Genomic DNA, 13,532 nt, shown 5'->3' on the forward strand with positions numbered 1-13,532 from the left:
TGGAGAGCATCGGGATGATGAAGATGGCCACCGGTGAGGATCCCCTCTCCGGCATGGTGTCGGAACGGGCTCCCGAGAGGTTTTTGGTGGCTATAGAGGCTTGCGGCGGCGGAACTCCTGATCTATTGTTCTCTTTGAAGGTTTTAGGGTATATGGACTTATATATGTGAAAGAAGTCAGTCAGGGGATGCTTGAGGGGCCCACGAGACAGGGGGGCGCCCAGTAGGGTGGCCCCCACCCTCGTGGCCACCTCGAAGCTTCCTTGACTTCAACTCCAAGTCTCCTGGATCACATCCGTTCCAAAAATAACGCTCCCGGAGGTTTCATTCCGTTTGGACTCCGTTTGATATTCCTTTTCTTCGAAACACTGAAATAGGCAAGAAAACAACAATATGGGTTGGGCCTCCGGTTAATAGGTTAGCCCCAAAAATAATATAAAATTGTATAATAAAGCCCATGATCATTCAAAACGGATAATAAAATAGCATGAATGCTTCATAAATTATAGATACGTTGGAGACGTATCAGCGTCCCCAAGCTTAATTCCTGCTCGTCCTCGAGTAGGTAAATGATAAAATAAAGAATTTATGAAGTGTGAATGCTAGCAGGTGCACAAGTTTGATCAATGATAATTTCAATCAGCTTTTCTAGCATGATTATATGTCAAACAGTAGTTCATCTCATAAAACTTCTCACGATCAAGTAACAAGCTATTCACATGTTAAAGCATAGACCATAAACTTTCTTGAAAACTAGCAAACTTCATTCTCAGTCATCAAACAATTGCAATTCATCTTATTTTCAGGAAGGGTCTATGTTAGAGCTTTGATTTAGCAAACTCCACATACTCAACTATCATATAGTCTTCTACAATTGCTAACACTCACGCAATACTTATGGTTATGAAGTTTTAATCGGACACTGAGAAAGATAGGGGCTTATAATTTTGCCTCCCAACGTATTCACCTTTGGGTGATGTCAACAATAATAGTTCATGCTAACTTACATCCAATTGGATATATATATATATATATATCAGGATCTTTCCAACACAAGGTGCTTGCCAAAGGATAAAATGAAAAAGGGAAAGGTGAAGATCACCTTGACTCTTGCATAAAGTAAAAGATAGGCCCTTCGCAGAGGGAAGCAGAGGTTGTCATGCACTTTTATGGTTGGATGCACAAAATCTTAATGCAAAAGAACGTCACTATATATTGCCACTTGTATATGGACCTTTATTATGCAGTCCGTCGCTTTTATTGCTTCCATAACAAGGTCATATAAAGCTTATTTTCTTCACACTAATAGATCATACATATTTAGAGAGCAATTTTTATTGCATGCATCGATGACAACTTACTTGAAGGATCTTACTCAATCCATAGGTAGGTATGGTGAACTCTCATGGCAAAAAACTGGGTTTAAGGATATTTGGAAGCACAAGTAGTATCTCTACTTGGTGCAAGAAATTTTGGTTAGCATGAGGGGGAAAGGCAAGCTCAACATGTTTGAATGACCCATGACAATCTTTCCCTACTAATAAAGCACGGAGTGCTTCTGGTCGTCCGTCATCGCGGTTGTTTTGCAAAAACATCCTTCCGTTTTCTGAAAATTATACCCGCAGTCCCTCTTTAAGTGATATCTAAATAAACGATTCGGTTTTACAAATTAACCCCTGCTCCGTCTCCAGTCGCGGCGGCGCAGGACTTACTCGTGCTCTCCCCGCCGTTCCTCCCGCCGCCTGGCCCTCGCCGGCCCTCCGCCCTGTAGTGGTGCGCCCGAGCTTGGGCGCGCCGCCGCAGCGTCCGCGATGGTCCTAGATCCTACACGGAGGGCCTCCTCGACCTTCGATCCCCTCGCTTCAATGGCGGCGCCCCCCGTCCTTCCATTGACCGCCCGATTCTGGCCAACTCCAGCGCCTTCCTCGGGATGCCGCTCACGGGAACGGATCCCCTCGGCGCCCCCTACTAGTTCGCCCTGCAGCCGGCCTTCCCTTCCGCCCCGGCGAGCCCCTTGGCCACCGAGGAGACGATTTGCGCCGCCCGTGAGCACCTCTCCTGATTCCTCTCTTCCCTTGCCCGCATCGGCAGCACCAGTAGGAGCACGCCGCCCTGCCGCCCCCGCCCTGCCGCTCCCGCCCTGCCGCGCGCCGTCGGCCATGGATGCGTCCTAGAACTGCTGTCGTCCCTGTCCTGCGATGCGCCGACAGCCATGGACCAGCCGCGCGAGTAGGAGCACGCCACGGCGGCTGCCATGGATGCGGCCGAGAACTGCTACCGCCCCTGAATTGCAGCTGCGCCGCACCTGCCGTGTGCCCCTATCCTAGGCATGAGGCTGCTGCCGCCCAGTGCTGCCGCTGGGGCGTGCTACTACTCGACTCTCCGGTCCGCTGGTGCCTCCCGCTCGGGCGGCGTACCGGGCCGACGGGGAGGCACTGTGTGCGTTCGAGCTGCTGCTCGAGTCGCCTCGTGAGTCGCGACCACCGCTGAACCCGACGGAGCCGCCGGCTGCGCGCGTCCAGGGGAGGCCAGTGCGGGAGATGGTCCTCCTCGACTGTCCACCAACACCAAGCGAACACCAAGTCTGGGAAGGCCGCAAGGGGGAGCACTGGAAAGACACGCCGCCGCCGCCGCAAGGGTTAGCCTCTGCTTCCATGTTTCATGAGGGCGGCGCCATTGTTTGGACTTGTGGTGCAGCTGCTACGTCCTGTTCGAGAGAGAAAAGAGAGGGTGATGAGAGAGAGGGTAGAAGGAGAGGGAGAACCGCAGAGGAGCTGGCTCACCGGCGAGGTCCTGCTGCTGCTTCAGATCTCCGTGCGGGGGGTCGGGTTCGAGCTCCTGCGAGCACTCTCGCTGCTCGGGCGCCTGGTATATGGGAGACTATTTTGTGCAAGGGAAACTGAAAACGAGATGAAGATTCAGGCTTTTACAAAGGATAAAAATAGACCACGTGTAAGCACACCAGACAGTACGTGCACGCGTCGCTAAGCACTGCTCGGGATGTCACACGAAGCCACCAGACTTCACACGCGGCGACCACGCTGACCAAACGAGCCACATGAGCAGGGGAGGATTATTAGAATCAGATCGGGTGCACTCCACAACAAGGAGGAAGGAAAGATACCGGCCAAACCAGGGCAGAACCGACAGAGGTGTATTTTGCTGGCACCGATTTTACATCCTGATGTGCATGCAATAATAATTGGTAGCGCCCTTGGATTAACATGCACTTGCATATTAAATTACTTCCGGCCTAACAATAATTAACGGGCAAAGCAAATACCAAAATATGACATGTGCAGAAACTGGAATCAAAATTTTGATGCACATACAATTCTCAAAAAAATTGAATACGTGTCAATTTTTCTTCCGTTGCAACCACGGGCCTGTTTACTATCAATGCAGTTTGATCAATTCTACCAGATAGTACCTCCGTGTGGAATTAAAAAGCATGTGAGCCAATTCTCTGGAACCAAGGCACGGTGCAGCTTTTAACATAATTTTTATCCCGTTGCAACGCACGGGCCATTGTCCTATCGCTTCTGCCCGTATGTCATTAAAACTGCCCCTAAAGTTGGAAACAATTACCCACCAATGCCACCGGTAAGTGAGAAAAACGGTTGGATCTTTTTTTTTGTCCGCGCTCGCCATAGCTCAATAAGTCGAGATCCCCTCATGTACAACAAAATGCGAGCAACGCAGTGGTTGGTTCCTTGGCCTTCTGCGCTGCAGATCGTGGGTTCGATTCCCCCACCCTACCTTTTTCTTTAAAAGGTCAAATACTTTTTGAAGTTACATGTGACATATGAATATTCATCGAAAAAATGTGTAGATTCCAAAAATGCCATTATCACTTTTTTTTGAAATTATGTTCAGGATGCAACTTAAATAATACCTTCTTTATATAATGAGATACTTTAGAAATGCCTATTACATATGTCCTTACAGATTGGTTGTCTTTAAAAGATCAAATACTTTTTGAAATTACATGTGACATAGAATATTCATCGGAAAAATGTGTAGTTCCAAAAATGCCATTATCACTAATTTTTGAAATTATGTTCAGAATGCAAACTTAAATAAAACCTTCTTTATATGATGAGATACTTTAGAAATGCCTATTATATATGTCCTTACAGATTGGTTGTCTTTAAAAGATCAAATACTTTTTGAAATTTTCATATCCTTGAAACCCTAACTCCAAATCTGATATGTGATATATGAATATTCATCAGAAAAATGTGTAGATTCCAAAAATGCCATTATCATTAATTTTTGAAATTATGTTCAGGATGCAAACTTAAATAATACCTTGTTTACATGATGAGATACTTTAGAAATGCCTATTACATATGTCCTTATAGATTGGTTGTTTTTGATGGAGCTATCCAAACCAAATTAAGTCTTGAACTAAATTATGATTGCGCGTGCGTGCGTACACACATGCCTACTATAAATGCATAGTCCATCCGTCCAAAAAAACTTGTCCCTCAAATGGATGTACCTAGCACTTGTACTAAATAATGCTCTTATGCACCATCAATAAATACTAAAATGTACTTTGCTATTTTCACTCTAATGCAATATTTTTTGGGCATCACCGAGAAACAACAGCAATTGCTTAAACATATAATGGCAACTAGGTAGATTTGTCCTTATAGATTTGTGTTGTATAATGAATTCTAAACACCTTGAATACACTTCAATAATCATCACACCTTTATATTTTGCACAACACCACTTATCATGTTGCTTGTTGCATGGCATCATGAAAGATTTCAAGGGATTTGCTGATGTCGTTAAGTGTATGTATGAGGCATGATTTTTTTCTCCCGTTGCAATGCACGGGCATATTTGCTAGTATACTTTAACTGAGATGTGAGAAAACATAACCCATTACGTTGTCTTCCTTGTCCAACATCAACTCTTTAGCATGTCATACTTAATGAGTGCTCACAATTATTAAAGATTTCCAAGATAGTATATTTATATGTGAAATCTCTCTTCCTTCATTATTCTTTCATGAATTTTTCAAATGACCAATACAATGCTTGCTAACCTTCAATAAATTTACAACCTCTACTTCTTAGATGTGAAGTCATTACTCCCAATGGGGTAAGCATATGAAACATATATAATTTCAGATTTATGACATTCAACTCATTCAACCATTTACTCATAGGATATAAGTGAAGCACACGAGTAAATGACAAACTACTCCAAAAAGATATAAGTGAAGATCAATGAGTAGTTAAATAATTATGTAACTATGTGAAGACTCTCTCTCATTTAAGAATTTCAGATCTTGGTATTTTATTCAAACAACAAGCAAAGCAAAATAAAATGACATTGCAAGGATAGCACGACTCATGTGAAGAAGCAAAAACTTAGGTTCAACCGATACTAACCGATAGTTGTTGAAGAAGAAAGGTGGGATGCGTACCGGGGCATCCCCAAGCTTGGATGCTTGAGACTTCTTGAAATATTATCTTGGGGTGCCTTGGGCATCCCCAAGCTTGAGCTTTTTTGTATACTTTATTCCTTTTATATCTCAGTTTCCTAAATCTCAAAAACTTCATCCACACAAAACTCAACAAGAACTCGTGAGATAAGTTAGTATAAAACAATGCAAAAACCTTATCATATTCTACTGTAACAAATCACTAAAATTATTATTCAAAATTTAATACTAAATTTCTCTGCATATTTAATACTCCTATCCTAAAATAGAATCATTAAACAAGCAAACATATGCAAACAATGCAAACATAACAGCAATCTGCCAAAACAGTATAGTCTGTAAAGAATGCAAGAGTATCAATACTTCCCTAACTCACAAAATTATGAGAAAAATACTATGCTGTATAAGTTTTATCAGAGCTCATTATGCAAAAAGTTTCAACATTATTTCATTCTCTGACTTTTCTAGGGAATTTTTGCAACAGCGGTAAACTTTCTGTTTTCAAAATAGCAACATGTATACTTGCAAAATAAGCATGGTAAAGGCCATCCTTGACATTTTTATTGAAAATATAGATGCAAATCATTATTATAAATAACAGCAAGCAAATACTAACAAGATAAAATGACACTCCAAGAAAAACACATATCATGTGGTAAATAAAAATATAGCTCCAAGTAAAGTTACCGGTGAACGAAGACGAAAGAGGGGATGCCATCCGGGGCATCCCCAAGCTTAGGATCTTGGTTGTCCTTGAATATTACCTTGGGGTGCATTGGGCATCCCCAAGATTAGGCTCTTTACACTCCTTATTACATAGTGCATCGAATCTTTACCCAAAACTTGTAAACTTCACAACACAAAACTCAACACAAAACTCGTAAGCTCCGTTAGTATAAGAGAATAAAACCACCACTTAGGTACTTTTGTGAACTCATTCTAAATTCATATTGGTCTTAAACCTACTGTATTCCAAATTTTATATGGTTCATACCCTCCGATACTAGTCATAGATTCATCAAAATAAGCAAACAACACATAGAAAACAGAATCTGTCAAAAACAGAACAGTCTGTACTAATCTGTATCATTCGAATACTTATGTAACTTCAAAAATTATGAAATAAATTGGTGGACCTGAGTAATTTGTCTATTAATCATCTTCAAAAAGAATCAACCTAAAAACACTCTCCAGTAAAAAATGGCAGCTAATCTCGTGAGCGCTAAAGTTTCTGTTTTTTACAGCAAGATCATAAAGACTTCACCCAAGTCTTCCCAAAGGTTCTACTTGGCACAAACACTAATTAAAACATAAAACCACATCTAACCAGAGGCTAGATGAATTATTTATTACTAAACAGGAACAAAAATCAAGGAACAAAAATAAATTGGGTTGCCTCCCAACAAGTGCTATCATTTAACGCCCCTAGCTAGGCATGATGATTTCAATGATGCTCACATAAAAGATAAGAATTGAAACATAACGGGAGCATCATGAAGCATATGACTAGCACATTTAAGCCTAACCCACTTTCTATGCATAGGGATTTTTTGATCAAACAACTTATGGGAACAATAATCAACTAGCATAGGAAGGTAAAACAAGCATAGCTTCAAGATTTTCAACACATAGAGAGGAAACTTAATATTATTGCAATTCCTACAAGCATATGTTCCTCCCTCATAATAATTTTCAGTAGCATCATGAATGAATTAAAAAATATAACCAGCACCTAAAGCATTCTTTTCATGATCTACAAGCATAGAAAATTTACTACTCTCCACATAAGCAAAATTCTTCTCATTCGGAATGGTGGGAGTATCATAAGAGACTTGAATACTATAAATTGTTTCCATATTAAAAGAGTAATGTTCATAAAAAGGGTAATCATAATCATGACAAGTTTTATAAATATAATCATCACTACTTTTTATGGCATAATTTTCATCCCAATAATCATCATAAGTAGCAACTTTGTTCTCATCATAATCGATTGAAACCTCTTCCAAGATAGTGGAATCATCACTAAATAAAGTTGACACTCTTCCAAATCCACTTTCATATTCATCACAATAAGATTCAACATCCTCCAAAATAGTGGGATCACTACCTCCTAAAGTTGACACTCTTCCAAACCCACTTTCATCAATATAATCATCATAAGTAGGAGGCATGCTATCATCATAACAAATTTGCATATCAAAACTTGGGAGGCTAAAAATATCATCTTCATTAAATATAGCATCCCCAAGCTTGGGACAAACATTAATTGCAGCAAATATATTCTAAAATATGTCATCCTCATCAAACATAGCTTCCCCAAGCTTGGGCCTTTTCATATCATAAGCATAATCACTCTCATCATTAATAGTATGGGCAGCACCAATAGTATAGCAATTATCATCATCACAATGAGTAGTAGGAGCAACATCATTTGGGACGGATACCTTTTTACCTTTGCTTCTCCTTCTTTTCTTTTTCTTCTTTACATTATGTGTGGGTTCAACCCTCTTCTTTGAGCTCCTTATTGATGAGATTGGTTGAATAGAAGGCTCCTCCTCGATACCTGATTCATCATAAGAAATAATAGGAGGATAATGGGAAGTATCTCCCCTTTCATTAGTATTCTCTTCATATTCTATTTGTTTTATTTTCTTTAGGTAATTGGCAATATAAGGATTTTCAATTCAATTCACTGCACAATACATATAAATATCCTCTAGATCAATATCAAGGAATTTCTCAAGGTTAAATTCTGGAATAAGCTTAGTTGCACGTTTCAATTCCTCATAACTCAAAAGCAAACTAAGTTCATTATGATGCGCAAGGGAAATCAATTCATCACAATTTTTGGACACAATTCGATCATGAAACAATTTGCATCGGAGATTTAAATGACCATGTTCATTGCAAAGTTCACAAGTACGTCGAAGATATTTTAAATTTTCAGCACTAACATTAAGCGTTTCTTGCAACCATTTAGTTTCTAAATGCTTATGCCTCTTGCAATATCTATTTTCCCTATTTGGTGTGTACTTGCAAACCCAATTCACTCCACAAAAATCGACATGCTTATAAGAGATATTTTCATCATGACTAGTGCAATCATCATTAGTACTATGGATATTCAAGGAATTCATACTAACAACATTGCAATCATGCTCATCATTCAAAGATTTAGTACCAAACATTTTATAGACTTCTTCTTCTAGCACTTGAGCACAATTTTCCTTTCCATCATTCTCACGAAAGATATTAAAAAGATGAAGCATATGAGACAAACTCAATTCCATTTTTTGTAGTTTTCTTTTAAACTAAACTAGTGATAAAACAAGAAACAAAAAGATTCGATTGCAAGATTTAAAGATATACCTTCAAGCACTCACCTCCCCGGCAACGGCGCCAGAAAAGAGCTTTATGTCTACTACACAACCTTCTTCTTGAAGACGTTGTTGGGCTTCCAAGTGCAGAGGTTTGTAGGACAGTAGCAAATTTCCCTCAAGTGGATGACCTAAGGTTTATCAATCCATGGGAGGCGTAGTATGAAGATGGTCTCTCTCAAACAACCCTGCAACCAAATAACAAAGAGTCTCTTGTGTCCCCAACACACCCAATACAATGGTATATTGTATAGGTGCACTAGTTCGGCAAAGAGATGGTGAGACAAGTGCAATATGGATAGTAGATGTGGGTATTTGTAATCTGAAATTATAAAAACAGCAAGGTAACTAATGATAAAAGTGAGCACAAACGGTATTGCAATGCTAGGAAACAAGGCCTAAGGTTCATACTTTCACTAGTGCAAGTTCTCTCAACAATAATAACATAATTGGATCACATAACTATCCCTCAACATGCAACAAAGAGTCACTCCGAAGACACTAATAGCGGAGAACAAACAAAGAGATTATGGTAGGGTACGAAACCACCTCAAAGTTATCCTTTCAGATCTATCTATTCAAGAGTCCATAATAAAATAACATGAAGCTATTCTTTCCATTCGATCTATCATAGAGTTCATACTAGAATAACACCTTAAGACACAAATCAATCAAAACCCTAATGTCACATAGATACTCCATTGTCACCTCAAGTATCCGTGGGCATGATTATATGATATGCATCACACAATCTCAGATTCATCTATTCAACCAACACAAAGTACTTCAAAGAGTGCCCCAAAGTTTCTACCGGAGAGTCAAGACAAAAACGTGTGCCAACCCCTATGCATAGGTTCATGGGCGGAGCCCGCAAGTTGATCACCAAAACATACATCAAGTGAATCACATGATATCCCATTGTCACCATAGATAAGCACGGCAAGACATACATCAAGTGTTCTCAAATCCTTAAAGACTCAATCTGATAAGATAACTTCAAAGGGAAAACTCAATCCATTACAAGAGAGTAAAGGGGGAGAAACATCATAAGATCCAACTATAATAGCAAAGCTCGCGATACATCAAGATCGTATCACCTCAAGAACACGAGAGAGAGAGAGAGAGAGAGAGAGATCAAACACATAGCTACTGGTACATACCCTCAGCCCCGAGGGTTCAGGGTGTGCATTCGGTTTTTTCAGTTTAATTCGGTTCGATTTATACGGTTTTTGGTTTATACGGTTTTTATACTTCGGTTTATACGGTTTTATACATGAATACAGTTCGGTTTCGGTAATAACCATTTCGTTTCGGTTCGGTTTCAGTAATAACCAAAATAACCAAAGTTGACGCGAATTTTTGAGTGAACAATAATTTTTTTTTGTCACATGATTTGGTCTGTGCATGTAGCCATGTAGGTAAGATTTTCCTTGTGAGAAATTCCTACGTAGATTAGATCATTATTAGTTGTCATGCATAGGCATTAGATGGCAGCAGATACGAGGATTAGACAAGTTTTTTATTACGTGAGGGGGTGAGCAAAAAAAGGAAAGAGTCAATTGTATTCCTTTTTTAAGGGTAGCTGAGCCAGTTTAAGTATGGAATCTATGTGTTCCATTTCAAAAAAAATTGTATTCGAGCGCATGTGAGAGTCTGACCCATGAGGCCACGAGCCGATCGATCCTAGTCCAAACAAAAGACGCTGGTTGGCCCTTTTTTTAGGCAAGCGATCGGCAGCCCCAGCCTGAGCGCAAATCGCTCAACAGAAAGTGGTCGTATGGGCTGGACAATACGAGGCCCAGCTGCCCAAGTAAGCACACCGCGCGCTAGGTGCTCAAGTCGTTTGCTAAAGCTGCAGCGTTTAGTACCACCTCGCGTATGGAGCTGCAGTGCGGTGGGAAGAAGGCTATAAAAGGAGTGGTTGTTGTGGCTTCGGCCGAAAATCTTCACACGGTGGAGGTACTTTCGGTTTAATTCGGTTTAACCGAAAACCGTCGGTTTCTAACCGAAAAAACCGAAGGTCATATGGTTTTCAAAATTGAAAACTGAAACTGAAACCAAAACCTGAAAAAACCGAAGTTCGGTTCGGTTTGGTTTTTTTTAGTTCGGTTTTTGGTTTTCGGTTCGGTTTTGCGCAGGCTGACCGAGGGTGAACTACTCCGTCCTCGTCATGGAGAGCACCGGGATGATGAAGATGGCCACCGGTGAGGGATCCCACCTCCGGCAGGGTGCCGGAACGGGCTCCCGAGAGGTTTTTGGTGGCTACAGAGGCTTGCAGCGGCGGAACTCCCGATCTATTGTTCTCTTCGAAGGTTTTAGGGTATATGGACTTATATAGGTGAAAGAAGTCGGTGAGGGGACACTTGAGGGGCCCACGAGATAGGGGGCGCGCCCAGTAGGGGGGCGCATCCCCCACCCTCGTGGCCACCTCGAAGCTTCCTTGACTTCAACTGCAAGTCTTCTGGATCGCATCCGTTCCAAAAATAACTCTCCCGAAGGTTTCATTCCGTTTGGACTCCGTTTGATATTTGTTTTCTCCGAAACACTGAAATAGGCAAGAAAACAGCAATATGGGTTGGGCCTATGGTTAATAGGTTAGTCCCAAAAATAATATAAAAGTGTATAATAAAGCCCATAATCATTCAAAACAGATAATAAAATAGCATGAATGCTTCATAAATTATATATACGTTGGAGACGTATCAATGAGCGATCGGTCCCACCGAGATTGCAATGCAAACTCTCTGTTTCCCTTTCATAACGTTTCGGTCCAACCGAGATGAGCGAATCGGTCCCATCGAGTTTTCCTGACCAACTCTCTAGTTGGCTTATTACCAAAATCGGTCCCTCCGAGTTTGTGTAATCGGTCTCACCAAGATTACGTTATGCCCTAACCCTAACGATATCGGTCCCACCGAGTTGACATGTCGGTCCCACCGAAATTCCTAACGGTCACATTATGAACTAAATCGGTCAGACCAAGTTTCACGATTCAGTCCTACCGAGTTTGGTAAGTTGTGTGTGACGGTTAGATTTCATGTGGTGGCTATATATACCCCTCCACCCACTCTTCATTCGTGAAGAGAGTCATCAGAACATGCCTACATTTCCAACATACATTTTCTGAGAGAGAACCACCTACACTTGTGTTGAGATCAAGATATACCATTCCTACCACATAAATCTTGATCTCTAGCCTTTCCCAAGTTGCTTTCCACTCAAATCTTCTTTCCACCAAATCCAAATCCTATGAAAGAGAGTTGAGTGTTGGGGAGACTATCATTTGAAGCACAAGAGCAAGGAGTTCATCATCAACTCACCATTTGTTACTTCTTGGAGAGTGGTGTCTCCTAGATTGGCTAAGTGTCACTTGGGAGCCTCCGTCAAGATTGTGGAGTTGAACCAAGGAGTTTGTAAGGGCAAGGAGATCGCCTACTTCGTGAAGATCTACCCTAGTGAGACAAGTCCTTCGTGGGCGACAGCCATGGTGGGATAGACAAGGTTGCTTCTTCGTGGACCCTTCGTGGGTGGAGCCCTCCGTGGACTCGCGCAGCCGTTATCCTTCGTGGTTTGAAGTCTCCATCAACGTGGATGTACGATAGCACCACCTATCGGAACCACGACAAAAACATCCATGTCTTCTATTACGTTTGCTTCCTCAAACTCCTCCCCTTTACCTTCATACGCAATTGTTTTACATTCCTCTACTATACTCTTAGAATTGCATGTGTAGGTTGATTGCTTGACTTGTGCTAAGTTGCTAAAATCTGCCAAGAACTAAAATTGGGAAAAGGCAAGATTTTTAGTTTGTCAAGTAGTCTAATCACCACCCCCTCTAGACATACTTTCGATCCTACATCAACTCATCAAAGCATATATTCCAACTCCGAGATGCTTGCACCAGTCCATAGATGGATCACTGGAGCTTGCACACCTTGTTAGTACCTTTAGGATCAACAAAACTTTCTGGTTGCATCATATACAACTCTTCTTTAAGAAATATCCATTTAAGGAATGCAGTTTTGACATCCATTTGCCAAATTTCATAAAATATGGAAATTGCTAACATGATCCGGACGGATTTAAGCATCGCTACAATTGAGAAAATCTCATTGTAGTCAACACCTTGAACTTGTCGAAAACCTTTTGCGAAAAGTCGAGCTTTGTAGATAGTAACACTACTATCAGCGTCCATCTTCCTCTTGAAGATCCATTTATTTTCTATGGCTAGCCGATGATCAGGCAAGTCCACCAAAGTCCACACTTTGTTCTCATACATGGATCCCATCTCAGATTTCATGGCCTCAAGCCATTTCACAGAATCTGGGCTCATCATCGCTTCCTCATAGTTCGTGGGTTCATCATGGTCTAGTAACATGACTTCCAGAACAGGATTATCGTATCACTCTGGTGCAGACCGTACTCAGGATAACCTACGAGGTTCGGTAGTAACTTGATCTAAAGTTTCATGATCATCATGATTAGCTTCCTCACTAATTGATGTAGGAATCATTGGAACTGATTTATGTGATGGACTACTTTCCAGTTCGGGAGAAGGTACAATTACCTCATCAAGTTCTACTTTCTTCCCACTCACTTCTTTTGAGAGAAACTCCTTCTATAGAAAGGATCCATTCTTAGCAACAAATATCTTGCATTCGGATCTGTGATAGAAGGTGTACCCAACAGTTT

At 41.1% G+C, this 13,532-nt stretch overlaps 1 long non-coding RNA gene across 1 annotated transcript; it reads right to left on the reverse strand.

Annotated features, from left to right (window-relative positions):
* Positions 1-1,585: 1,585 nt before the first annotated feature.
* LOC123094545 (uncharacterized) lies at positions 1,586-3,382 on the reverse strand. Its single transcript, XR_006445869.1, has 2 exons — positions 2,783-3,382; positions 1,586-2,706 (listed from the first exon to the last, which is right to left on the reverse strand). It is a non-coding gene; the product is annotated as an uncharacterized lncRNA (long non-coding RNA).
* Positions 3,383-13,532: the final 10,150 nt, after the last annotated feature.

This window comes from Triticum aestivum, chromosome 4B (genome assembly GCF_018294505.1).
Source record: "Triticum aestivum cultivar Chinese Spring chromosome 4B, IWGSC CS RefSeq v2.1, whole genome shotgun sequence".
In the NCBI taxonomy this organism is placed as follows: Eukaryota; Viridiplantae; Streptophyta; class Magnoliopsida; order Poales; family Poaceae; genus Triticum; species Triticum aestivum.